At 44.7% G+C, this 27,922-nt stretch overlaps 1 protein-coding gene across 1 annotated transcript in view; it reads left to right on the top strand.

The window, feature by feature from the left end:
• MDGA2 (MAM domain containing glycosylphosphatidylinositol anchor 2) overlaps window positions 1-27,922 on the top strand; it is a 299,150-nt gene that overhangs the window by 90,224 nt on the left and 181,004 nt on the right. The gene's annotated exons all lie outside the window — the stretch shown is intronic.

Below are 27,922 nucleotides of genomic sequence, written 5' to 3'. Positions count from 1 at the left end.
AGGTCCATAGCCCCAGGAGGGTGCTCACAGTCACCTCATCTAGCTGCTGGAGGGTGTCCCTTCTCCCCCGGTCCATATCTGCTGCCTTCCTGCTGTTTGCCTGGGCTTATCATAGAATCATTTTGCTTGGAAAAGCCCCTCAAGTTCATCAAGTCCAACCATAAACCCAACTCTAGCACTATCCCATGTCCATGAGAACCTCATTTATGTGTTTGTTTAACCCCACCAGGGCTGGTGACTCCAGCACTGCCTTGGGCAGCCTGTTCCAATGCCCCACAGCCCTTTGGGGAAGAGATTTTCCCTGATATTCAATCTAAACCTCCCCTGGAACAACTTGAGGCCCTTTCCTCTTGTCCTATTGCTTATTACTTGGGAGAAGAGACCAAGTCCCTCCATCAGTCTTGCACTTCCCTGGGATTCCCCCACCCACCTGTGCTTCCCAAAATACCTCCTTACACACTTCAGCTCCCATCCCTAAAACATCTTGTGGAAGTGTCCACCAAAACTCTTAATTCCCAGAGGATTTTCCTCATCACTGCAAACAAGGCCGAGAACACTCCCCTCTGCAATGGATTAACTGTTGGTCTTGATCATCTTGAGGGTCTCTTCCAACCAGAATGATTCTATAGAAACCTTAGGTTCAGAGGAATAGTTTCTAGACTTAGTTTCAAGTCTCCTCCTTCACTTTTGGACCTGAAGCTTGCTTGTTAGGTCTTCTGGCTCTCTCAGCTTCAGAAAGAAATAAATGGAAAATAATTATGAAAAAAACCCCAAACCAAACAAAACCTGTAACCCAAAACAAAAACAGAACCCCAAAGCAAACAGAAAAACCCAAACGAAACCAACCAACCAAAAAAAACCCTTATGAATACAGCCTTCCCCTGGTTTTGATGGTCTTAAACCATCCTTACTAGCGTGATGCTACTACAGAAGGAAAACGTACACGCACAAAACAAAAACAACAACAAATAAAGCCCCTGACCAACCACAAAAAGCCCCAAAGCCAACAGACAAATCAGGTTTGGCTGATGGAGAGCTGGGAATGAGGGTGATACACCAACATGTTGGCATCATGGTTTCCTTTTGTGGTGCATTCTCTCTCTGCATCTACTTGAAAGTCCTCACCTCACTGGAGAGAAGTTCTTTGAGCAGAATTGTCCCCAGGGCTGTTTGAAGAGTCCTCATAGTGGATGGTACCAGTGGTCCTGAGCTGCATCCCGGGCTCCCCATGGGAACAAAACCACCTTGTTGATGAGTTTGAGTTCATGCCAAAGGTTTCTTGCAGCTGTTGGCTCAGTGGCTCATATCCAGGAGATAAGGTTGTAACAACCTTTTTTTTCTTATGCTGGCTTTGTTAATTTTCCTATTTGAATAACTTTCCCATAGCTGTACTAACCAGCAGATTTCTTGGCACTGGCTGGTGTATCATAGAATCATTTCAGTTGGAAGAGACCTTCAGGTTCATCAAGTCCAACCATAACCTAGATGCAGTCTGTTCCTCCTGGTTTCCATTTGCTGAATTCCCAGGCTGTAATTGATACAGTGATGGGAGCAGCAGGACCCCTGTAGAATCATAGTCTTACCTTGGTTCCTCTGCTTTCCCTCTTGTGAGCAGTAGGTTTAGGAGGAAAGAGTATTAAGAGAAAGTTGATCTTAATATTTTAAGATAAAGGTAAGAATATTTAAGGTAATATATAATATAGACAACATAAATGTAGTATTTTAAGATAAAGGTTATAGTAATATTTTAGGGCAGGGAAATGCCTGCATGTGGTGGGCTGCCTGGGCTGGCTCAGGAGCATCACACAAGGGCCAGGGAGGTTGGTTGGGGAGAAGAGGGTAAGGAACACGTGGGGCAAACTGGGATGGGATGGGGATGCAGAGCAGAAGGGGCTGGGAGCAGCTGCTGAGCCCGGGGTGGCCATGGTGACCATCCCAAAATCAGGGATGCTCTGGGGCTGCCTCACTGCAGCAAGTGGTGCCTCTGGCAATTACCTTCTGAGTCATAGAAGATGTTTAATTAACACAAGACTCATCAATTTATTGTATGAGTGTGTACTTAAACACTCAGCTGGGATGGTCTGCTCCGTAGCTTATAGGATTTGGGGAATGGAGGTATCCCAGGTTTGGCTCAGAAAGGTTACGAAATCCAGCAAAACTGCTTATTTTCTCTTTCCTGTGCGATCTCTGCCTCTCCTGTGGAGGAGAGCAAACCTCCCTGCTTTACCAGCTGTGCAGTAAGTTCTGTTCTCCCCTCCAAGGCAAGTCTCTAGGATCATCTCAAATAGCGCGCTGATAATTGCCCACAACTATTAATCTACTGAGAAAGAGCATTAATAGTGGAAATCTCAAAATGGTTTTGTTTACCCTTCAGTTTCTCATGAATGCTGATTAGAAAAGATGATTTTTATGGATATTTTGTAGAAAATAATTTTCTGGTGCTGATAATTTAATCCACAGATTAAATTTGACCCACTTCTCTCAGTGTCATTATTTCACCCCAGGTATTTATAATCTAAAGTCCTTTCTCTATTGTACTGTGCTTCAAATCTGAGGAGGATTATGTGTAATTATGTGACAGATGCATAGGAAAAGCTAAAAATATTGATTTTATTTTATGTTTTTACCTGCTAAGAAGTTTTACCTTCTCTCTTTAAGAGATGTGATAAGGAGAGGAGGTTTTTCTGCTGTTCTGAAACCCAAAAGTCCAATTCCTGTTACACGTTACCTGTGGGCTACTATTTAACATCTTCAGCCCTCAAGTAACTCAGTAGTAATGTGCAGCGCTGCTATTAAGAACAACATACTCAACTTATAATCCTATAAATCCTGCTAAAAGCTTTTTTTTTTCCTTTACTTTTAGTATTTTTTCCTGTAAATGACATGGTGTTTTTCTCTATAGAGTTTGACTCCAGGAGTGTTGGGAAGATAATTGATATTAGACCCATATGAATAATGACATGTAGGTGCATGTTGTTTTCCCTCCAATGTGTTAACTTATTGCACTTTGATTTATTTTAAGGAAATGAGCAATTTCAGAAAAAGTGAGACTTGATATTTAAGGTCTCAATGCAAGTCATTCCCTCTGGAGAGAACAAGAGCGGTCAATACTTTGGACTTGGGCCTGAACGTTGGTGGGTCCAAAATGGCTCAGATTTTGTGGGAAACGGCACAGTTTTGAAATACTAATTTCTGATCATCTAGTTAGTAGGCTGTCAGCATATCTATAAATATGGGCCCCTCAGTTCCAGCAGGACAGGGAAATGCTTCAGAGAGTCCAGCGCAGCCACCAAGATGCTGAAGGGAGTGGAGCATCTCCCGTGTGAGGAAAGGCTGAGGGAGCTGGGGCTCTGGAGCTGGACAAGAAGACACTGAGGGGGGACTCATTCCTGGGGATCAATATGGAAAGGGGGAGTGTCAGGAGGATGGAGCCAGGCTCTTCTGGTGACAACCAGTGACAGGACAAGGGGCAATGGGTGCAAACTGGAACACAGGAGGTACCACTTAAAGATGAGAAGCAACTTGTTGGGGGTGAGGGTGGCAGAGCCTGGCCCAGGCTGCCCAGGGAGGTTGTGGAGTCTCCTTCTCTGCAGACATTCCAACCTGCCTGGACACCTTCCTGTGTAACCTCATTTGGGTGTTCCTGCTCCATGGGGGGATTGCACTGCATGAGCTTTCCAGGGCCTGCCAACCCCTCACATTCTGGGATTCTGTGATGGGGCCAGGTCCAAAATGTTCTTATAATGACTAAGATATCACCCAAATTTGTTTGCCATTCTTTTCCCTTTGTGTCTTTGCAGTTATGCCCTATTTTTTTTTTTTAAGCCTATATCCCTTTATTGTGCGTGATGTGGAATACTCTGCCCTATCCTCCAGCACATGAGCTGTTTTGGCGTTGCGCAATTGTTTGTCGTTAACCTCAACCGCGTTCTTGTTTTATGGACTTTATTCAGTTAACTGGGTTGGTTGGCTGTGTGTGCTGTTGTGTGGTTTTAATTTTCCCTGACAAATTAACAGCCCATTTTTTTCCAAAGCTCTGCTCTGGCTTCTCCGTAGATCTGTTTGAATCTACACAACCACCATCCCAACTTACCCTCCAGCTTTAACAGTGAAACACTAAACCAGGACTAAACTTCCAGACTATTGCTGCTTGCAAAGCCATGAGTATCGATCAGGACTGTGTAAACGTGAATGTATTTGCAATTATTTAGTGTGGCATTTAGCATAGAACAAAAATGTTTTCATAAGTCCATTGTTTCCAATAGCATGATAATTACTGTTTTCTCTAAATGGATCTGCTTTGCGTTGATTCTACAAATATTTCTTACTAAGCAATGCTAGTAATTTCTTGAAAAAAATCTGTGTTTTCTGGAAAATGCTTATTTTTGAAGATGAAATCAAAGTTTGTTTGTGTATGTAGGTCTGGCATGGCATCCATCAGTGAGGATGAAGAGGCTAGGAACATTATCCATGGCATTTACCCAACCATGGAGAAGCAGTCGTGTCTCTCAGACCTAATTTCCTCCTTCTAGGAGGTTGCAAGATTAGCTGCCAAAGCTAAATTCACTGAGACACTGAACTTAGATTATTAGAAGCTATTTGACCCAGAGCTAAATATCACTCTAATTAAAAAGTGATCCCTGCAGCCCATCGCAGCCTGACATACGGGATGGCTTAAGGACTTGCAGCTCTCATGGGTGGGAGTAGCTGATGGGGAACGGTCACTGGGGGGAATTAGCATTAATGTTGTGATGAAGGCTGCCAGTGACTGAGTTTGCCACCAATTACCATGGCGGTGTGATGGTCTGGAAACAAATTTGAGTGCACAGTGATGAACTGTAGAATCATTTTGGTTGGAAAAGACCTTTAAGATCATTGGGTTGAACCATTAGCCACCTCTACCCTGTGTCCCTGAGAACCTCATCTCCATGTCTGTCCAACCCTCCAGGGCTGGTGACTCCAGCACTGCCCTGAGCAGCCTGTTCCAATGCCCCACAGCCCTTTGGAGAAGAAATTGTTCCCCAGATCCAACCTCAACCTCCCCTGGTGCAACTTGAGGCTGTTTCCTCTCATCCTATCTCTTGCTCTTTGGGAGAAGAAGGAGCCGATCCATTGGTCATGGTTTGTAGGTGCTGTTGTTCCTCTGTCCATGCTCAGTGGTTAAAACTGGCTGGTAAACTGGAGTGCAAAACCCAAAAGTGGCAGGCAGATAAAAAGCTTTCATGGAGGCAGTTCAAGATCTTTGGGTTCATTGATCTGGAAATGGATGTGCTGACTACGCTTTAAGTAGTTATTACATGTCACAAACTTGGCTTTGAAGTATAACAAGTCGGGTTTTGTGTTTGCTTTTTATTTTCTAAGATCTCAAGATCAGTTCACTTCCCCTAATATTTCAATTTTCAGCTGTATCTGTATTATCTCCTTCCTTCAGATAATGCTGGCATCCATGTGTTTAAGTGAAGGCTTATTATATGCTAATATTTTGACCTGAATATAGGACTTCTCATTACCTACAGAGCTGTTGTTTCTTCACGGTTTCTTGCAGCTGTATATTTACAAGCCTTTCCATATTCTTCTAGCAGAAGGCAAATGCATTTGTAAAGGAGTAGCTGGTGTTTATTTAATGTATAGTAAGCAAGGTCAGCTCTGTATGAGTTGTTTTTCTTGAAACCCAATATAAGACATGGAAGATGCCACCACTGAAGGTGCTTCTTCCTCAAGGCTGCCCTTCCCTTCCCTGGCATTTGTGGGTGCCACCAGGGCCACCTTCACAGCCCAGAGGAACAGAAATGTCTCCTGGGCTCCTGTTCACCCTGCTGTCATCAGTCCCACATCACAGCTTCCTGAAGCAATGACGAGACTCCTTAGAGGAACAGGGACCTCCTTATTAAGCTGTTTGTGGTAGATCATTGGAAACAGTCTTGCCTTTATTTCCTTTGCTTGGATTTTAGCGCTGTCACATGTTTTCATGGCTCCAACCCAAGACCTTTCTTGCATTGTGAAGATGGGTGAGCAGCTGCCTCTTAAGCCAATGTCAATGGCTTTCCTGAGGAGATTGCACATCTAATTTGTTCATTGTGGCCACACAAAAGCAAAGCTCTTCCTTCCATCCTCTATTACTTCCTCACCCCGTCCAACCCTCAGTAAGCCTCCTCACTTGACATGTGAGTAAGGGAATGTTACGCCATTGTGGTGGGTCTTGCCGTAGAACAGTTTGTGTTGAAGGGATGTTCCCAGCTCCCCCAGTGCCACCCCTGCCATGAGCAGGGACATCTTCACCAGCTCAGGTTGCTCAGAGCCCCGTCCAGCCTGGCCTGGGATGTCTCCAGGGATGGTTCATCCACCACCTCTCTGGCCAACCTGGGCCGGGCTCTCACCACTTTCTTCTTTGCTGTGCACCACCTGCCCTTGATGCCTCATGGGGGAATCTATAGTGTTGATGTGAACAAGCACAGCCCTGACTTTGGGATCGAAGGATGAGCCGGGATGGTGTGTGCCAGCTCTGCGTTCTCCTCTCTGCGGAAACTGGGTGGCACATTTGGCTCTCTAGATGCTGAAATAGCTGAAGGAGCAAGTGAGGTGTTTTCACTGGACCCACAGAATAAGATAATATGCATACAAATTTTTGACTTGGGGCACAAAAGAATGGAAGATTATTTTTATCACAGGTTTGCCTTTCCTAGTGCTTAGGGACTCATTAGAGTATAAATATTTCTATTTTTTGTGTGTGTATATATAGATATAAGATAAATTTCAGTTCACATAACACTTTTTGTGCAAGATGTGATGCAACCAGTTGATTTCAGATAGTTTTATAGGTGACAAGCATCAGATAGGATTCTTTAATTCATCAGCCATTGCAGGAGTTTGAGGTAAATCATAGGACAGTTCTTTTTATCCCTGTTTTCTCCTTTTTATCCCATCTCCTATCTGCTGTGGTGTCTATAAAATAAGTAGGTGATCATTAGCATTTAAATAAGCAGTAGTGAGGATCCTGGGCTTTTTATCAGCAGAAGAAGCAGGCGTGCAGAGCACCAGAGCTGAGGGCAGGACGCAGCGTCCAAGGCTGTGTTAAAGATTAGCTATTCTGGCAAAACTAAGTGGGTCAAGCTGGACTGGCTGGAGCCCTGCAGAAGTGGTCAACAGTCTGGGGAATCACAGAATCCCACAATGTCAGGGGTTGAAGGGCCCTGGAAAGCTCATCCAGTGCAATCCCCCCATGGAGCAGGAACACCCAGATGAGGTTACACAGGAAGGTGTCCAGGCGGGTTGGAATGTCTGCAGAGAAGGAGACTCCACAACCCCCTGGGCAGCCTGGGCCAGGCTCTGCCACCCTCACCCCCAACAAGTTGCTTCTCCTCTTTCAGTGGAACCTCCTGTGTTCCAATTTGCACCCATTGCCCCTTGTCCTGTCACTGGTTGTCACCAGAAGAGCCTGGCTCCATCCTCCTGACACTCCCCCTTTCCATATTGATCCCCATGAATGAGTCCCCCCTCAGTCTCCTCTTGTCCAGCTCCAGAGCCCCAGCTCCCTCAGCCTTTCCTCACACGGGAGATGCTCCACTCCCTTCAGCATCTTGGTGGCTGCGCTGGACTCTCTGCAGCAGTTCCCTGTCCTGCTGGAACTGAGGGGCCACAACTGGACACAATATTCCAGGTGTGGTCTCCCCAGGGCAGAGCAGAGGGGCAGGAGAACCTCTCTGACCTACTGACCACCCCCTTCTAACCCACCCCAGGTACCATTGGCTTCCTGGCCACAAGGGCCCAGTGCTGGCTCATGGTCACCCTGCTGTCCCCAGGACCCCCAGGTCCCTTTCCCCTATGCTGCTCTCCAACAGGTCATTCCCCAACTTATACTGGAACCTGGGGTTGTTCCTGCTCAGATGTGGCTGAGTGAAATAAAACCCATGCAAGCATCAGAAGTGGGGAAAAAAAAAATGTGTGTGTGTATATATGTACATATATGCACACTAATTGCTGCTATTGATCATGGGAGCTGGAAGAAAGTCTATTTGTCTGGAGTTGCCTGTCTGAGTTCACAACAACACTAAGCTTTTCTGACACATAATTATTAGCTGTCTGTTTTTTGAGGCCAGAAGACTCGTCCTCCTGCAGGGCTCGGTCACAGCAGGTGGCACTGGGGTGGCAGCACAAGTGCCAGGTCCTGGGGACAGAGCGGGATGGTCCTGGCAAAGGGAGTGGTGGCTTTGGCTTAGATTGTTGCCTGGATGGCCGTGGAGAGCAGTGAAATCCCTGCATCCCTCTGCTCGCATCTCTCCCAGCCCTTCAGACCAATGCAATGGCTCCAGCACCACAGATTTTCAGCTTTAGAAATGAGGAGGAAACAAGTATTGAACTATATTGGTGAGCAAAAAGTGTTGCATCCTACAAGAAGAGTACCAGAAGCTGGAACTGATTTAAAATGGGGTGGTGGGGGGGGGTGGAATCATATCCATACCGTAATTAGATCAAACAACCTCCCATTGACTTCAGCCCGCAAATGTTAAGCATACATGTGGTTTGTTCAAATAATCTTATGTAGAAAAAGCAAAACCAGGCCATGTCTGATAAGCCTGAGCTGTTTAAACACCTGGGAGGATGTCAATGGAGCTGTTTAAAAATAAGGAAAATATTCAGCTTTTCAGTCATGTTTAATTTAAACTGTTCAGTGTGAGGAATGTCTTAGGCTAAGCTGATGCTCTGAAAGTTGCTCAGTTGTCAATAGCATTTTATAATCACTCCTTGTTACTTGAAATGGGCTGAAATGGATAATCCCATTAGCAGTGGTTCCTTTTCAGTGCGTTGCTATTTAAATGGGAGCAGTGCCCCCTTCTGAGGCTGGAGGTGGTGGCAGAGGAATGCAGCAAGTCCACAGAGGAGGAAATTTGCAGCTTTTTTTCTAAGTTTTTGCTGGTAATTGTCCCTAGTAGGCTGAAGGTGCTTGGATCCCAGTGGGCTGGGAGCTCGATGGTGTCTGGATGTGTCTGGCAGCATTGCTGTGTGTTGCTGGGCAGAACCTGGGAGTTCTGCTGTTGGATGCGGAAGCTCACCCTGGGCAGAAGTCAGAGAATCATGGAATAGTTTGGGTTGAAGGGACCTTCCCAGCTCCCCCAGTGCCCCCTGCCATGAGCAGGGACATCTTCACCAGCTCAGGTTGCTCAGAGCCCCGTCCAGCCTGGCCTGGGATGTCTCCAGGGATGGTTCATCCACTACCTCTCTGGCCAACCTGGGCCAGGCTCTCACCACCCTCAGGGACAACAATTTCTTCCTCAAGTCCAACCTGAATCTCCCTCCTTTAGTTTAAAACCATTACCCCTTGTCTTGTCGCAACAGTCCCTGCTCAAATTCTGACCCCATCTTTCTTATCAGCCCCTTTGAAGTTCAGAAAGGCCTCAGTAAGGTCTCCCAGGAGCTTCTCTTCTTCAGGCTGAACACTCCAACTTTCTCAGCTTGTGTTGCCAGTTCCAGCCTCTGATCATCCCTCTTCTGGCCCCTTTCCTGCAGGTCCATGCCAAGTCTGATAATTTGGGTTACATTATTGTATGTATATATATTGTATCCTTTGGAAGTAATAATTGTTACTTTCTAATTCATCCTTCAGATGCAACAAACATCTGCTTCCAGGTATTTCTCATAACTTCTCCCCCATGATGTGACCCCAGACCCTGATGGGGTGGTGGAACCCCACTGCAGCAAGTAGCCAACAGCCCCTGCTAGAGCCTGTGGTCATTAGAACACAGCGGGGTCTCCTGCTGGGATCTGGAGTGAGATCGCTGCTCCAGAGACTTTGCAGGCCATGGAATAACAAATCTCCTTGTCAGCCACTGAGGTGACCAGGGACTGTTGCTGTTTTGAAGGGACGCAGACAAGGAGGTGATGGATGTGGTGGGAATGCACAGAGCAGGGATGCTGCCCATCATCTGCCACCCTAGAGCCCTTTGGTGCTGAGCCTCCCAACTTGGGCTGGCATCTTTGTGTTTAATGGGGAGCCCTCAATTGGATTTTCTTCCACTGAAGAGCTGCTACATGATTAGACATATATTAAAAAAAATATATATCTAATGATTCATAGAAACACCACAAGAAATAGTAGTGCTAGAATGGCTAAATGTTTAAAGTTATTACCCTGTGATTAGTATAGTGATATGTTAAAAATTGATGCTGCAACTTCAAATTTTGGTTACATACCTCTATAGTAAAAAGACGGTCTTACACCAATGTGTAAGTACAAAGCAGCCTCACACTGAACTGTAAGTTGATGGAATTACTCCTGATTTATGCTGAGAGAGCCTGGCTCAGTAATTCTTAAAGAAAAATTAATTGTACATGATATGCAAAGGCATACAAACAAACATCTTGATGATTAATTTGTATTTATGCTTCAGTAATATATTGGGAACATTCTCATCTTTTTTCATGAAGGATCACCAGGATAAATCATCGCCAAGGTTTCTAGATGTACATAGGCATGTTTTGTTTGGATTTTGGGATAAAATTTGGTTGAGTGATTACACAGTGGTGTCCAGATTTAGTATTGGAGTGAAAGTTGCACTTTGAAAATGAAAGTTTTATGTGTGAGGGAGGAAAAGAGATCAGGAATGGCAATTTATAAAAGTCAAACCAGTGTTTCTCTTCTATCCTGCCAAGAGAATGTCATCAGCCATCTTAGATTATTTTCTTTCCTTTTTTTCTTTAAAGAGATGTAAATTTTGCTGTTGAATAAGAATTACCTTTTGGAAAGGTGACAAAATCCATTTCAAGTTGGTGTGATGGATAATAAGCCAACGAGAGCAATGGCAGCAAATCTGAGGCAGGTTGGGAGTGAGTCCAGAGCTGCGGGAGCCAAGCGCCCGAGCCGGTGCCAGGTCCAACCAATCCTTGGGGAAACCGTCAGTCCCTGGCAGGGCTGTGTCTGCTGGGGAGCAGTGAGCAGCCCCAAAAGCTGTTTTGCAACAGCCACTGTAGTCAATAATACATGTATTATATTGACCGCTTTGTGGTTGGTAATGTATAACCCAGGGAGAAACATGGGACCACAATGGTTTTTGAAATTACCAGTTTTTGTGACTTGTTGTTGCAGGTAGATCTCTCGTATGTTAATAATTTCATAAATGATCAAACTTCAACTTGATGCTTCTCTCTTACACTCATTCCCATTATTTCTGTGATATTCTAGGATCTTCTGTGATGATTAAAAACCTTCCATTTACATCCTAGGGTAATTTCCAGCCAGTCTTATGCAGTAAAAGGCGTTCCTTTAAATATCTGTCTCCTGCATGGATCTGTAGGCAGTCATTGTGTCCATGGTTGACTGTTGCTTTGGTAGCTCAACAAGCTACAGTAGCCAGTTGTCTCTTTTGAGATCAACTGTCCCTTTTCGTGACATCCAGCTGAAAAGACCACCTTTGGACCAAAGTGACAACTGTTTGTCAGCAGCGGGGAAGTCTGCAGCTCACACTGATACCATCTCATTGTGTTTTATCATAATATGTGCATTTAGGACCCCTTTTATAGCCTTTATCGCGGTCATTCTGGATTCAGAGGTGTTTAGCCTGAAGGGAAGGGCAAGCCCATGGCCTTGTTGATATCTGATAAAGATGGTGGTTTTTCTGTGGTTGTATTTTCTGCAAACCGTGGAGAATCCGAAGTGGGTTGTTATGTTGTTAAAGGGACCAAAAAATCCACAGCAATTGGATTAAAATCCCTCTCTCCATCAATATCTCTTGTGTTAGCCTTAGGAAACCAGGCAACCAGACCTGAAATAAATTGAGCCAAATTAGAAGATGTTTCAGATAACGTGTTGCAGAAACCGGGTATTACTGATTTGGGTATTACCGATTGGGGTGGTGGTCTGAATGTTGCATGAGTAAATCGGTCTCCCCTGGGAGGGGTGGAATTGAATAACTGTATGTGATAGTATTTCCAAGAATGGAGGAGCTTGTGCTGTCTTGGAGCAACCAGATTGCCAGAAGGAAAATATTTGGATATGTCAGCAGTTTTGTGTGGTTTGGTGGTGCCTTCCCTACCCAGTTTCTACAGTTCATAGATCCAGGTGAAACTGTATGGAGAATTAATATTATTTGTCTAAGTTTTGGTAAGATAAACTTACCTTTTGCAAACCAATTCTGTTTGTTAATGAACAGAATGTTATGGATTTTGCAGGAAAAAAAAAAAAAAACACAAACAAAAAAAAAAAAAAAAAACCCACAATTTTTGAGTCGTGTTCCTATTTGCTTAAGAAGAAATTTCCTAGTTCTGAGAAACTTTACAATTTGTAACCGTGGATTGCTGCTTTTCTCTTTTATTTTAAATCCCAACATACATTTCTCGTTGTGCTGGGGATGATCTGTTTCTCAGAAGGAATAGACTTTTCCATGTTGTTTTGTCTCATTGGTGGGCTTCCCTCCAAGCTGCCTTGGAGCAGGGGTGACATCTCCTGGGTTAGCAGAATCCTCTTTGTGCACACAGGTCCCCACGAGCAGGTGAATGAAGGGGCTCACAGAATCGGTTTGGTTGAAACAAACTCTCGAGATCATAGAGTCCAACCATAACCCACCCCAGCACTGCCCCATGTTCTGAGAACCTCATGTCCATCTGTCCGAGCCTCCAGAGATGGTCCTTCAGGAGAGCGATGCTGCTTGAAAGCCGTGCGCCCTCATTTTCTCATGTTGCTTGTCTTCTGACAAAGTCAATTAAGAGGCAGAAAGCTCTGTTAGATTTGTATTCTTCAGCCTCATTTTAGCTGTTATTGGCTAATAAACTCCAACTGAGCTCTCATTCAGAGATGTCACTTTTTGTCTGGGTGGCAGGTGATTTGCTGATGGAGCACGCTTTGTTTGTGACAGCTTTAACACAAAATGCTAAAGGCCCCATTCATTATTCTTACACTCTGTATACAAAGTTGATTGCTGTTTTGTTGGATTACCCAAAGCCTCTGGCTGAAAGTCACAGTAGATCTAGTACAAGTCTTGGTGTGACTGGAGCAGCTGCCGCCGTGCCCGGTGGAGCCTCTGTGACGAGGTTGGGTTTAATGAGTGTGGTTTGGGTCCTGCCTTGTGGGTGGAAAATGCTTGGAGGGGAATGATTGAGCAGCAATGTGCTTGGTGGTGCTGGGAGAAGAGGGACTGGTGAAGCCGTTGGGGTCTGTGAGGTCCCATTGTAACCCCCACAGTTACATCAATTACCGAGAGAAGGGTTAGCAGTGTGTTGGCTAAAAGCATCAATGGAATTGGGTAAATAACTCAGTTAACTTGGTAATAACCAACTCATTCACAGGACTTGATCTAGAGCCTGTTGAAGTTAATGAGAGCTGTTCTGCTTGCTCTTCTTTTTTTCTGATTGCTAATTGTGTGTAAACAGCTTTCAGTCATCGCAAGTTTGTTGATTTGAAATTATTTGCAGATGAATTTTGGTAATTCATTCCTCTTTAAGCATGCAGTGCGTTCAGCGCTTGGCGTAGGTGATTTTGGTTGTTCGCATTTGCAGCTCTCGCCTGTATCCTCACTCAACACAGTTGCTACAAGCATCCTTATTCACTTATTCCAAACTTGCTCTTCTGTGCATTCATGGTCAAGTTCACAGGAACTTCTGACCTGCTGTGCTGAGTCTGGTCAAAGCTCAGTCCTGCCCAGTGTGCCTCTTGATAATGGTTGGATTATGGATGCTCAAATAATGAGCACACAGGGCTTGTTTGCTTTATATTCCTAATGAGCTATAACATTACCAATGACTAATAATTATCTTCTTGCAACTTTATGCAATGAGCATTGCAGTGTGGAGTGTGAGGTTCCCAGTCTGAGATGTGAGTGTGGAGTGGGCAATCTGAAGAATTTAAACATTTGTTGATACGTGTGTCGGTGCTATTTTAACAGTATTATGATATCAAATAATGGGTTTGGATGTCTTTTTCCTATTCCAAAGTGATGCAGAATAAGTGACAGTGGGGCTTCTTGTTTATCCTCTTCTAGTAAATATTCTGTGGGCTACAGTCATTTGAAGATGAGTGAGCACTCAGATATTGATGGTGCATTGATAGGAAGAAGAAAAGTGATATTGGTGCAAATTACCCTTTGCACAATCATATTTTAGCCTAAGGCTTGGGGCTGTGGGAGTGCTTTGGCTTGCAGAGCTGAGAGAACCAGTGATGTGGAAAGGGAAGTTCTGCCATTGGCTTTGCCCGTAGCCAGAGCTGGTGGAGATGGTCGGTCACAGCCAGATGACAGTTCTCCTGCAGTTGGAGAAAGTTGCTCTCTTGAAAGTTTGCTTAACTCATCCTCAAAGACAGTAATGGCTGGAGTTATGCAGCTCAAAGGGATTTTTGTGCCATTTGGCTTCTGTCCATAGCAAAGTATCTGGGCAGAAATCCTCCTAGTCTGATCTTGCCTGCATAAGGATGTATCTCTTACTGTATCATCTTATAAAATATGTATTTGCTGGCACTTTGGTCATTCAGGTTTTTGGAGCTCTGTTTTTAGGGGGGGTAAGTTGAGCAGATTTCAAGCGTGACTGTGAACATTCAGGTGTCTGAACTGGCAGGGAAGATGGAGCAGAAGCAGGTTCCAGATACACTGAATCAGTCCATAAATGGCTCATGCTGTATTAAGGTTGCTGGAAGAGAAACCTTTAAAAGCTGATATTCTGTAGCAGTTTTGGTGGCTGAAATGCTGCTGAGAAGCGCAAAAGCAGATGCCTGGATGGGTTGTGTGAGGAGGGGCTGCTGGAAAACAGGCTCTGCACAGCAACATTGCAGAATGATGGGTGAGAGGATGTGAAACATTGGTGAGAGAGAATGGGCTCAAATGAAGGCATCTTGGTTATTTTAACAAAAAAAAGTATGGATTTCTGCTGTCAATAAGTACAAACAGCAACGCTGAATTTGAGCATCTCAAGGGTGTTCTGTGTTAACACCTAATATTGATGATTCTAGTCCTGAAGGACTCTGGGCTTGTGTCTTGTCATGTGTTGTAAATTGTTCTTTGGCCTCAATACACCCAGAGAAATAAAAAGAGGAAAGGAAGGAGTGGGAGAAGATCACAGAACGAGAACAGGCTGTAGGTTGACACGATGTTCACACATTTGTGCAGCTTGGGAACTAAATAGTGTTGTGAAAATCTGTGTCTTGCTCTGGCTGAAATCAGGAGGCACTTGCCCAGGAGAGTAGGATCCAGCCCTGATCACATTGTGATGCTTGAGGAAAAATAACACACAAAAACTATAAGAAACCTACACAGATGTGGCTTTCCTTCTGCAAAGCTTTGATCCCATGGCCACTGGAAGGATCACAGAATCCCAGAATGTCAGGGGTTGGAAGGGCCCTGGAAAGCTCATGCAGTGCAATCCCCCCATGGAGCAGGAACACCCAGATGAGGTTACACAGGAAGGTGTCCAGGCGGGTTGGAATGTCTGCGGAGGAGACTCCACAACCCCCCTGGGCAGCCTGGGCCAGGCTCTGCCACCCTCACCAGGAACAAGTTTCTTCTTAAATTTAAGTGGAACCTCCTGTGTTCCAGTTTGCACCCATTGCCCCTTGTCCTGTCACTGGTTGTCACCAAGAAGAGCCGGGCTCCATCCTCCTGACACTCCCCCTTTCCATATTGATCCCCAGGAATGAGTCCCCCCTCAGTGTCTTCTTCTCCAGAGCCCCAGCTCCCTCAGCCTTTCCTCACATGGGAGATGCTCCACTCCCTTCAGCATCTTGGTGGCTGCGCTGGACTCTCTCCAGCAGTTCCCTGTCCTGCTGGAACTGAGGGGCCACAACTGGACACAATATTCCAGGTGTGGTCTCCCCAGGGCAGAGCAGAGGGGCAGGAGAACCTCTCTGACCTACTGACCACCCCCTTCTAACCCACCCCAGGTATCACTGGCTTCCTGGCCACAAGGGCCCAGTGCTGGCTCATGGTCACCCTGCTGTCCCCAGGACCCCCAGGTCCCTTTCCCCTACGCTGCTCTCCAACAGGTCGTTCCCCAACTTATTCTGGAACCTGGGGTTGTTCCTGCCCAGATACAAGACTCTACACTTTCCCTTGATTATATTTCGTTAATTTTTTTTCCCCACCCAAAATGCTCCACCACAGATGGCAGCTGGTGGGCTCTGTGGTGGTAAACCCAGGACCCAGAATCCTTTGTGTTGCTGGCGATGGGAGTGGGATGAGGTGGTACGTGTGTTGTGGATGCTTCCTGGCAGGGATTCTGCCACAGCTGTGCTGGGACAGCATCCCTGCCTCTCCTTGCCAGCCCAGGATGCTCAAGGGGTGGCATCAGTAGTTCAATGGATGATGATCTTCTTTGTGAGAGCTTTTCAGTGGCATCTTTATTGTAAAAGTCAGGCAGGTTTTCCTTCTGGGATGAAACACAGGCAAAAATATGTTGGGATCGCATTTGTTCATTGCATTAAATTGCGTTGCTTAGAAGATCAATGCTGCCTTTTAATATAGAGAGACCTGGTTAAGATGCTCCAGGTAGAAGTCCATGGAAAGATCATTCCTTCTGAGAGAAGGGCTCATGGATCCCGTGGAGCCTGCCGAGACAGCTGCTCCTCCTTCAGCACCTCAGTTTTGGTTGGTTTCGTCGTCTGAATTTCCTAGGCATTGCTTGTATGAGCTTGGAAATCTCTCTTATTCAACACTATTAGGTGATGGAGAAAATTTCTGCATCAGAAATACATCTTCTGGAATTTGAGTTGCGTTTTGAACAGCAGGTGTCAGTCTGGACAATTTTTTTGTTTGTCTGTTTAAGAATAACTTCATTTGGTTTAGCTTAATAGATTCAGAATTGCCTTCAGACAAACTATTGAAGAATGGTTGTAGCTGCACAGATGCTTGACAGAGCTTAAAAATCACTGTCTTGTCGCTCCCCTTCTCCTTCCTCCCATCCGCTTAATGGTCTTGTTGGAATATGGAACATTTTTTCCAAGCTTTTACCCAAGCTTCACAAAAGCTGTGAACCAGAAGTTGCAGCCTGGCAGCGAATGCTCCATTATGGCTTGGGCAGGTTTTTAGGTATGTTTGCAGCTTCCCTCCTCTCAGCACATGACAAGTGAGCAGTTCCTGGCTCACCCTGGGCTGTGATCCCAGAACAAGAAGGTCCTGTGGCATCATCCATCATCCTGCTGTACGCTCGGTGGCTTCGGTTTTAAGTTGCTGCTCACTTCTAGTCGCCGGAGGACTTTGCAGCCACCTCTTGCAGGGACACATGGGGTGTTTTGGCTGGAAGTGGGGGAACCTGCGTCTCCAAATGCCCTGTGGGACAGGGGGAGGTGGGAATTCTGCAGGGCAGGTGGGGAGAGGAGGACTCAGGAGGGATATATGAGCATCTTTTTGCATCACTCAGATGGCACATCCCAGCTGGGCTTTGGAATATGCTTAGCAAAAGCCAGGAGCTAGAATCTAGTCTGAATACCAGCAAAAGTATGAGTTCACTGTGCAATTTATAATCTAAATCAACCTGTGAAGCCCCAAAGAGGGGAGGAAGCTGAGCATCCTGTTCCTATAGGCTGAGACCTCCCTGAAACCTGATGTAAATGTGCAGGTGAAGGGAGAATTTATCCCGACAGCTATACTACATATACAAGGCTGTATTTTCTTCCTGTTTATGCCAGTTTTTACTCCGTTGGCATTTATTCCTATTGTAAATCACAAAAGAGCAAGTCCTTTATTACTAGATAATTTAAAATAGCTTATACTATATTGTTTGACCCTTACAGTAATTCTAAACAGTTCCTTCATCCCCTACTGTGCGTGTGCAAATAAAACAGTCGAGAAATCTTTTTTCCTTTAAGAAAACGAAAATGTACGCAGCTTGATTTTTGCCATTAATATTGGTGGAGAATTTTGCTAAATTAAATATTGATGTAGCTGAATATTTTCAGCAAAAATTTCATTCAAATTAGACCGAAAAGGCCTTTTCTTTTTGGTCTCAGCCTCTGTCAGCAGAACACTTGCATCTTCTCTACTTACGTGGGCAACTTCCAAATTGGTTTTCTGTTGGAAAGCAGCAAAGCTGGCTCATGTCAGGCTGGTCCCTGTAGCCCAGACCAGCCCTGTTGAGCCTCCATCCGTGTGTTGACACAGGGTGGGATGAAGCTCAGCAGGATGAACCACCAGCATGTGTGGGCAGTCAACTTCAGTCATGCAGACCAAGCAACCTGCTACTTTTCCCTTTCCTGCCGCTTCATTTCCATTTTGGGTTCAGTCGATGAAGAACCATCTGGTGAATGTTTAGGATTTGGAGCTGCACAGTCAGTACAGGGGTTTGGTTTTGCCAAGTTCTAGTAGAAGAATGGAGGAAAACATCTTGTTTTTCTCTAGGTTTTCTTGACTATTCAGTCAGCGTGCCCAGACTTGCAGTACAAGATGGTCTTGGCTACCAAAGAAGAGTTGGGCTATGAAAGTCCCTGTTTTTATTGAAGACCATCCCTGTCCTCTGCAGCAAGAGAGACACTTGGCGTTGCTCCAGAGGGAAACAGAACCCAGAAAAACCCCTCTCATGGTGCTGTTTTTCCTCTGTGTGGCTTTTTCCATCCAAGGAACGACCCATCCCAGGGGCGCTGCAAGGCTGGGAGGTGCACCAACCCAAGCAGGGCAGCCCTGGTGCTGCAGCAGGAGCTCCTGGGTTGTCCCCCATGGTGCCACCATGGCAGCAGCTCACACCAAGAGGAATTAGTGCTGCCTTTTGATGTATTGTTTTTCCGTACAGTTTGATCAAAGCCTCCGTTCCTTGGGCAATGGCTTAAACCTTTTTCTGTGCCTACGTCCTCCTCCGTGTAGATTGGGTGCTCGCGTGTCTGTGTGGTGACACGTTAAGCCTTTTGGATCTTGCTCTTAAGATTAAACAGACACTTATAAAATCAGCTTTAATTTAAAACTATCAAACACTTTTGTGACTTATGAGGATATTAGGTGGCCATATTCTTGTGTTTTGAGGTTGGGGAAAAGAATTTATGCAATCATTATTTTTATTACAAACATTATAAAGCATATGTGGATATTTTCATTATTGAGAGCTATTTTTAGCTCTTCCAATTAATTTCAAATTCTGGGAGTCTGTATAATCTGACAGAGTTTGCTGTGCTGAGAAATGTATTAAGGACAGCTTATGACACACTAATTAGGAGTGCATTTAAAGAGCCAATAATCTAATAGTTTTGAAGAAATCTGCTTATGCTTTTTTTCCACTTTCATCTGTTATTTCTCAAGCATTTTATTTTTGGAGATCATAGCAGCAGTATAAGGGCAAGATTGTCAGTTGCTGGAAATCAAAGTGAAGTTGCTTGGATGCTGCTGAATTACTCCGGCTGAGGATACGGTCCCCAAAGCTCAACCATCAAGAATTCAACTGCTCTGGCTTCATATTTATTATGTGAAGTTCTTCCATTGATTGAAGTTGGTTCTGCAACGACGAGTTTCTTGCTTTGCCTGGGGAAATATGCAAAAAGAACCATTAAAATCTTCAAACCAAGGCCTCGCTTACCTGAAAATACACTTTGTGATAGATGCAAGGAGGGAAATGTCCTTGGAAATACCTTCGCTGTCACCAGAACCTGTTTCACATGGGAGTGCCAATTGGTACTTGACTCTGCAACTTATTTGATTGGGATAATGTCTCTTTATATTTTCATATCAACACAGATATCTTCTATATTTTGATGGAAAGACCAGTGACCAGGATGGGGATATGGACAGGAATCTTGCTTCCCCTGTGGCTATTGCGGTGCTGGTGTCCTCAGAGGGGACTTGCGTCCCCGTGCCTCAGTGGCTGCCCATGAATCCCTGCGGGCAGATGCTGCTTATTCGTTATTTATCTGCTGCATATGTTTCAAGTTCCCGTTAAAAATTGAACAGCATTTTGGTGGAGTTCCTGAAGGGAAAGAAAAATGAGTAATCTGATAAAGCATAAGGTTAATCACTATGTTTTGGATTTGAAAGTCAATTTGAATTGAATTGCCCCCTCTTGCAAATGCCTTTTGCAAGGAATCTAAACCATTTTTAGGCTAGAGTTTTTGGTGACATAGAGTCCTGCATCAGCACTGGGTCAGTAGGTTTGTTTGCAGGGTACAATATGGGTTAGATGAGCAGGTTGATGTATTTGACTGGCACACGCTTGGGGCATTTTGCCTTTGCACTGCTGAGGTCTCTAGTATGGATTCACAGTAAAATATGCCAGAGGGTATTATTGGCAATAGAGAAGTTGCAAGGAGTATCCTCATCTTTTTCCCTAAATGCTTTAACAGGTTTAAAGAAACTTTGTACAAAAGGAGCAACTCTGTAATGAAACTTAACGGCTAATTGCACTCTGTTAATAAAACTGGAGATGTCATCAGCCACTGGAAAGGGATTGGTAAGTCATATAAACAATAACACACAACCTAACATTGCCTGAGTACTAAGGTGGGCGTTTAATAATTTTCATCATTAATTTTTATTGATTTGTTGATCATTCGTTGATGCCTATTGGAATAAATCACAGAAGTGCTGATAGCTGACTTAACTTGGAAGGCAAGTTGTGTGGTCAATGGCACATCGATACCAAGTAATGAGTTGGGCTTCCCAAGGAAATGAGTTGTATGGGGAGGTTGTTTCTGTTTCTGCTGGTTTGTCTGTCAATCCAAATCCCAAGTAATGTCAAAAGGGTCGGACCGGTTTGAAGGACACTGGATGGAGATGCCTCAAAGGCTGCTCAGCTGCCAGGTCTTGTGGAGAGAGATGGTTGAACACAAAGGAGTTTCCTAAGGGTACTTCCAGGAGAAAAATGGCAATGTGAGGTCATTTCCTACTAGACATCAACAAATCCCAAAAGTGAGAGGACAGGACTGAATGATGGAGATGTTATAAATTCCTCAGTGTCTTCAGAGCTTCAGCAGGAGTGGGAGCCATTACAGACCCTCTCCCTGGAAGACAAACCATTGGAAACTGGGCCAATTTAAACATCATCTTCTGGTTCCTCTCTCCTCATGGAGCATCAAGAGAGTTCCACCTCTCCAGGGAGCGAGAGGACTAGGCTCAGTCACAAGAACCTGCCCAACTTCTTGCACAATTCTATTATTTAATTCAGACAGTTGCTTCAAACAAATCCATTCCCAAAAATATATATATTGTTCCTCAGTTTTTAGGGCTGAGCTAAAGTGTCACAAGCTGTAAGAATGTGCGTGGTTAATCCTGGTTACTCTGGGCAGGTTGGTGTTAAGCTGTAGCTTACGGAGGCCAAGCAGAGGAGCTGCTGGGCACTTTGTTTTGTTTCTAAACTGTGTTCGTCTTTTCCTACTGAAGCGAAAAGGAATTGTGCAAGTTCTGATAGTGCCTGGAATTTGTAAACCCCAGTGTAATTGGTTCCTAGCTTTATATAATGGAAGAGATTCCCGTCATTCAGCAGTTACTCCTACACTCGGTATTTCAAAACAAAGATGCAAAAACTAGGTGTGAGACAGTGAAGTACAGAAAACACAATTCTAATTCAAGAAATCATTTTTCTTCCTGAAAGGAGGTTTGTTTTCTTGATAGTCGCTGCTCACTGGGACAGATTTGTGCTATCTCACAAGAAATGTAAATCGGCATTTAAAAAGCTGTTTATTCTTGCTTAACACTATAAAGCAGCACTTTTTTCATTTGCATTCATGTAAGGTTATGTATTTTAAAATTCCTCTTTAATATTAAACTGTCGTCCTTTTTTTCAGTCAGCAAACTAAAATGAAATCCTTTCTGAGGCTTGTACGGCATTTAATGGAACTATCATTGCCGAGCCAAACAAGCACGGGCTCTTTTCAGAACAACGTGATCCCCGTTGCTGGCAGTCGCGTGGATTTTGTGGCACCCACGGCACATCCTCCTGCTTCGGGACACCCTCAGACTGTATTTTTATTGCTTTTGCCTGTGCTGAGAAGTTAAAGATTGTGCGGGGCTTTCAGATGAGGCCGAGGGCTGGATGTGTGGTGAAGGCTGATTGTGGTTAATCATAGGACAAGAGGAAACGGCCTCAAGTTGTGCCAAGGAGGTTGAGGTTGGATGTGGGGAACAATTTCCCCCCCAAAGGGCTGTGGGGCATTGGAACAGGCTGCCCAGGGCAGTGCTGGAGTCACCATCCCTGGAGGGTTTGAACAGACAGACATGAGGTTCTCAGGACATGGGGTAGTGATGGATTTGGTAGTATTAGGTTAATAGGACTCATTGATCTGAAAGGTCTTTTCCATCCTAAATGGTTTTAGTATTCCTTCCAGCCAACCCTTCTGGGCTGTGTGTTCTCCCAGAGCTCACTCAGCAGCTCCTGTATGAGTATGGGTACAGTTCCTTTGAGTTTAAGCAATGCTCTGCACCATTTAAACATTTCCATCCTTGTCCTCATGAGATGCCCATGGCCCATCTGCAGGTGGTGGAGCACAGATGTGGTCCTCCCGGTGAGGCCTGGCTGGGCATGCATTGCTGGGTATCATTCTTCCAAGTGTTGGTGCTGCCAAGCTGTGCTTCATGATGTCAGGCTGGGAGGGGCTGGGCTCCAGCGGCTTAGTTAGCTCCAGGGATGCTGGAGTGTGGAGCTTTTCCACCTAAAGTCATCCAAACCCCTCATGGATCCTGGAGGTATAAACAGGTCTATGGAGCAGACAGTGATTTTTGGTTCGCTACATCCTAGCGTTATGTTGAAGCACAGGCCTGGGGAAAGGTGTTTTAATGTTACATAGATTCCAGCCCCAACCTTGTTGTTCTTGGTTGCGCTCCGTTGGTTCATCAGCACGTGCCCTGTTGTGGATGTGCTGTGACATGAACCTCAGCATGGGTTTGAGTGAGGTGGAGTGTGATAGTGGCACCGCCGAATTCATAGGTACAGGTGCCTTTGCACCTCAGAGTGAATCTTAATGGACCTTGCTTTATTTGCTGCCGTGCTTGGCAGGTGGAGACGGGCTCATTCTCCTCCAGCTTGTACTCACAGCAAATGAGGCTTTGGATGTTACAGTGGGATGGGGAAACTCCATGGACTGTGGGGAGAAGGTTCAGAGTTGACCAACTGGGTCTGGTGCCTGCCTGGAGCTCCTGCCATGGGTTTTGATTCCTTCCTTCTCATATACATGATCTATCACAATCTCAGCTTTAGTGAAGCTTCTGATTTCCTAAGAGGGACGTGACCTTGCCATGTTGTGCTGGGACTTGAAGCTAATTTTTGTAGCATTATATTTTATATATGTGCAGTTTCTTGAGGGCTGAACCCATCTCCTTGGTGCTGGTTGTCGCAAACTGTCCTACTGGAGGCTTCTTGGTTAAAATCCATTTCTGAAAGATGCTCTATCCAAGTGCGTGAATGGGAGTAACGGTTAAGAATTCAGGATTCATTTTGAGGGTGATTTTTAATGTGTGTGATTTTTCACGTCTCTACCATTTTAAGTGGGGGAAAGCCAACATATTACTGTACGCTCCAAACAGCCAAAAAAGTAAGACATGTTTACTGCTAGACTATAATCCTGTTGAAACAGGTCTGGCAAAATCATTTGTTTTGTGAAGCCAGGAACAACAAAGCGTTGCTTCAATTAAGCCTACCACTTGTAGACAGTTTCTTTTCTTACTTTAGACGATTCGGTGAACCCACTGTCTGCAGTCTGCGGGTTGCAAACTGCTCCAAGAGCAGTTTGGGGAGGAAGGTGCAGTGTAGGAAGGTTTCCCTCTACGCTTGTCTTTATGATTCCCCCCAAATGGGTGTGATCCTGGCAAAATTCCCTATTTGTCTGCAAAGGATGTATCAGCCTGGCGTGTTGTGAACTAACCGACAAGTCATGACGGTGTCACTAGGAAATTTAGAAGTACCGTGTGCATTGGCCACTATTTTAGTACAGAAAGGGCGGAACATGCGCTTTCTGTGGTGTAGGAAAATATGACTGCTGTGCTAAGCTTTAACTGCCAGTTTAAGGGTGTCAAGCAGAAGCAAGAATTACAAGGCAGTGTGTCTTTATGATGTTCTTTTGACTTGCAGCCAGGACCCAGTTTAAAAACAAAACAAACCCCAAAGAACCACCCTCTCAGAGATGCTGTCAGGAAACCCTGGACCAGAGGAATGTTATCTCAGTGCTGATACCCCAGACAATCCAGTTTTGATGTCCGAGGTTGCCTGTTGCTCTATGTCCCATGTGCAGCACTGGCTGGAGTTACCCATGTTGTCCTCCCATTTCTTTTGGGGGAATAACTTGGCATCTGACATCTGTAATCTCAGCCGTCTGTGGAGAAGAGCTGTCTGTCTCCTTCAATTGAATTAGCTGCCCTTTTGATGGGGAAAGAAAGAGCAAGAGGTAAGTCAGGAGATGAATTCCTGCAAAGCTCAGAGGAAATGATTCTTAATTCCTTGCCTTTGCGGGGACAGGCAATTGTGACCCACGACGGCAGCTGCATTGGGAGCCCTTTGCTCCTGCAGAGATGGTTATTGCAGTGAGGGCTCTCTGATGGCTCCGCTGAGGTAGAGAGAGAAGCAATAAGTGATAGCAGGGAGAGTTTAAAAGGTTCCTGTGTATCAGTATTATTTAGTACTACATTCTAGTATGAGTATGTTTGTTATGCACATAGTAGCATCTATTGTGTAGTCACCTCTTCTGAGCCAGCCCTGATGTGACCACCAAGGGAAGGATGGAGTCAACTTTTTTTCCTCTTTGGACTGATTTTTGCCCAATCTTCACCCAATATCTCTATGACTTCAACTGGGAAGGCTCCGTGATTGATAACACTAACAGAAAAAGGCACTGAGCTAATTAAATCACGCTGCCGCTTCCTGTCACAGCCTGACCTAATTTTGACACTACAAAGCTTATCAGCAGAGTATCTATTGAGTTAAAGGAACTGTAATGCTGTTTCTAGGAACAGATAGATTTATTTCCCACCCCCTCCCCTTACAACTCATTACACTGCTGTTTATTGTTGCTCCTGCTGGGCAAATATTAAAAATGTATGATTTATGGCATGTGGTCTCTTTGTGACATAGTGGGTACGCTCGAGTTGAGAGGAGGATGGTGAAACCTCATGACAACTCTTCAGATGTGAATGTGGGTTGAGATCCTTGTCTCTTTGAAGGACTCCTTTCTTATTTGAAAGTGATTTGAAGTAATAAAGTGGTCGCTTGCATCTCATGAGCCACCGTACTCCGCTCTCCTGCTCGTTGCAGGATCTCATCTGAAGACGGCAGGGACCCCGTTTTGTGCTGGTGAAGCACGAGGTTTTGTGCAATTTCTTTGTTGTTCTGCGTCTGCACGCAAGTCCGAGCGTGTAGATGCTGAACAAATTAAAATGTACCGAAAGGTGAAGGAAGGAGGAGGAGAAGAGAAGGGCTTTGCTTTCCAGCTGTCACTGGCAGCTGAGGATGCTCCTTGCGGATGTTCAACCCTCATCAAAAAATCCATTTACTCATTGGTCTCTTTAATTTGGCGATGTCAAAGTCACACATAAACACAGATTTTGTGCCCTAGAAACTTTGGAGATTAATTTAGATATCGTGAATAAATACTTTGTTGAGCAGTTAGGGAACAGTGCAATCACATCGTCTAAAACCCTTTCCAATAAGAGTCAAAGTGATTGTTTATTGATAATAATACAGAAGTTGAGATTTTTTTATATAAAAATACGTTATGGTCAATGTTGTGATTAAGGTCAAAGGAGGTACCAACACATTAAATAAAAGGTCAGACAGGAGCATTCCTGTTGTCCAAGGCCTTTTATTTGTGCCAGAGGTACAGAAACACCCAGTCGTACAGCATCTCTTTCTGAGCACTGTCCCAGCTCACTTGGTTATTGCATTTTCTGGGTGACCAGCTTGGTTTGGAAAAAGCGCCATTTTCTACACTCCTGCACTGCTTTAGAAAATGAAATTTATTCTGCATGTTTCCCTTCATCACAGCGTCTGGTTTGTACTTGGACTTTTTCATTAAGTGTGTCTAGGTGCCTGCATACATATTCCACTTTGGGCATTTCTGATTTTCACTTCGCATAAATTTTTATGACTTTTATTTGACTGGGGAACTTGTCGCAAGTTGAAACCCAATTGCTTGTGTAGGCATGTATGTGTGTGCAGGAGGAGGAGAAGGGAAATAAATGGGAATTGCTGGAGAAGAGCAGCCAACAAAGGGGACCCGCGGAACGTCGGGATGTCAGGAGATGTGGTGGAAGTTCAGGCTGGCACCGTGTTTCATTTGCAAGAAGAAATCTCGACACCATACAACTTCTCTTTGCAGCGTAAGCAGGCAGGGTTGTTCTGGCTTTCGTGGTTGCGGCTTTCCACGTCTGTGCGTTGCTGCGATGGATCCTTCCGTGTAATATTCACCGTGTATAATCACGAGATGCGTTCTTCTCAAATGCCACAAACAAAATAAATGCCAGATATATATTACTTTAACGTAGTAAATCCTTGGAGGCGTATTTCAGAAGCAGCTGTAATGAATATTCCTGCGGTACAGAGGGAGGTGACATTTCATAATTCTGCAATGTCTTCCGGACCATAAAACTTTAAAACTTAAAGAAGTAAGAATATTTTTTATTTTCCTTTATTGGTTTGATCTCCTCTTAAAACAGTGTGGTTTTTGGCCATAATAATACACAGGGGAGTATTTTTTCTTTTCTGTACTGCCTCCCCAAACCTAATAGATATAGAGCAGCGGCATAGACACTAAAATGAAGGACATTTCAAATGTAATTTGAAGTTATATGAATATAATATGAATGTAAATGTAATATTAATGTAATACAGATTTAAAAGGCAGCAGGATGTTGGCATAATGTTGCTGACTCTTCTAATTTTATCATAAGTCTCCTGATCTGTGCTGAACCTTATTTTACCTTTCTGCTCCATGGCTCTGCTGTAGCGTTCCCGTGGTTTATTATTTATACTGTGGGAGATGCTGGAAGCCCCAGTTGTGGCACAGATCTCCATGGGAAGAGCAACCTGGAGCGATGGTACCAAGGGAAGAAGGATAGGTTAGATTTGTTTCTCCTAAGCAATAAATAGCATTTTTAACCTTGCAAAGCACCGGCTGTGCATGGGGAGGCTTCTGGGGCTGTAAAACAGGTCTCCTGAGCAGCAGGAAAGCAAAGCTGAGGCAGCTCCTGCGTAGGGAGGCAGGTGGTTGAGCTTGTCTGGCTAAATGTGACCTGTGTCACCTTGTACCCTTAGACTTGTGAGCACACCAGTAATGCAGGAAACATCTGTTCTGCCAGTGCTCTGCAGAGAGGCTCTGCCAAGGACAGCGTTCTTAAACACTTGCTGAAGAGGTTGAGCTAGGCCAAGCACATTGAAAAATGAACTAAATATAGTAGACTAAGATGGACGCGGGCAATGCAAAGTAGCCGGGAATATCGGACTTAGTCATTATAGCCTGAAATAATTACTTTTTTCCTGTTTGTTTAGTTGACCTGACACTGTCAGGGCAACTTGGGCTGGACATGAGGAAGAAATTGTTGCCCTGAGGGTGGTGAGAGCCTGGCCCAGGTTGGCCAGAGAGGTGGTGGATGAACCATCCCTGGAGACATCCCAGGCCAGGCTGGACGGGGCTCTGAGCAACCTGAGCTGGTGAAGATGTCCCTGCTCATGGCAGGGGTGGGACTCAATGGCTTTGAGTCCTATTGGGCTCAGCTATAATTGTTCTGCTTGTGATTTAAGAGTTCAGTGAGGACTCTAAGACATGTTCACTCCTCCTGAACTGGGGCAGTGCACTGTTGAGAAGAAAAGGTGAAATATTGTGTCTTGAAAACTCACCAAAATGACGTTTTATCTCTTCTATTTAGTTTGTTACTTTATTTGCTGGAAGGACTGGAACTCAACTTTATTATGGTTCAGAAATAAAGAGAAGCGTAAAGCCAGCAACATGCTTTGGAGACTTGTTGGAATAGCTGTAATTTGTACATGTGGTTATTAGCAATGACATTATGCTTTTCCTGCATCTACAACATGTAAAACAGCATAAAGTCCTGTAGTT

Source organism: Columba livia, chromosome 5, assembly GCF_036013475.1.
Source record: "Columba livia isolate bColLiv1 breed racing homer chromosome 5, bColLiv1.pat.W.v2, whole genome shotgun sequence".
Classification (NCBI taxonomy): domain Eukaryota; kingdom Metazoa; phylum Chordata; class Aves; order Columbiformes; family Columbidae; genus Columba; species Columba livia.
The sequence above is the reverse complement of the archived record's forward strand: the minus strand, read 5'-3'. Positions and strand labels throughout refer to the sequence as shown.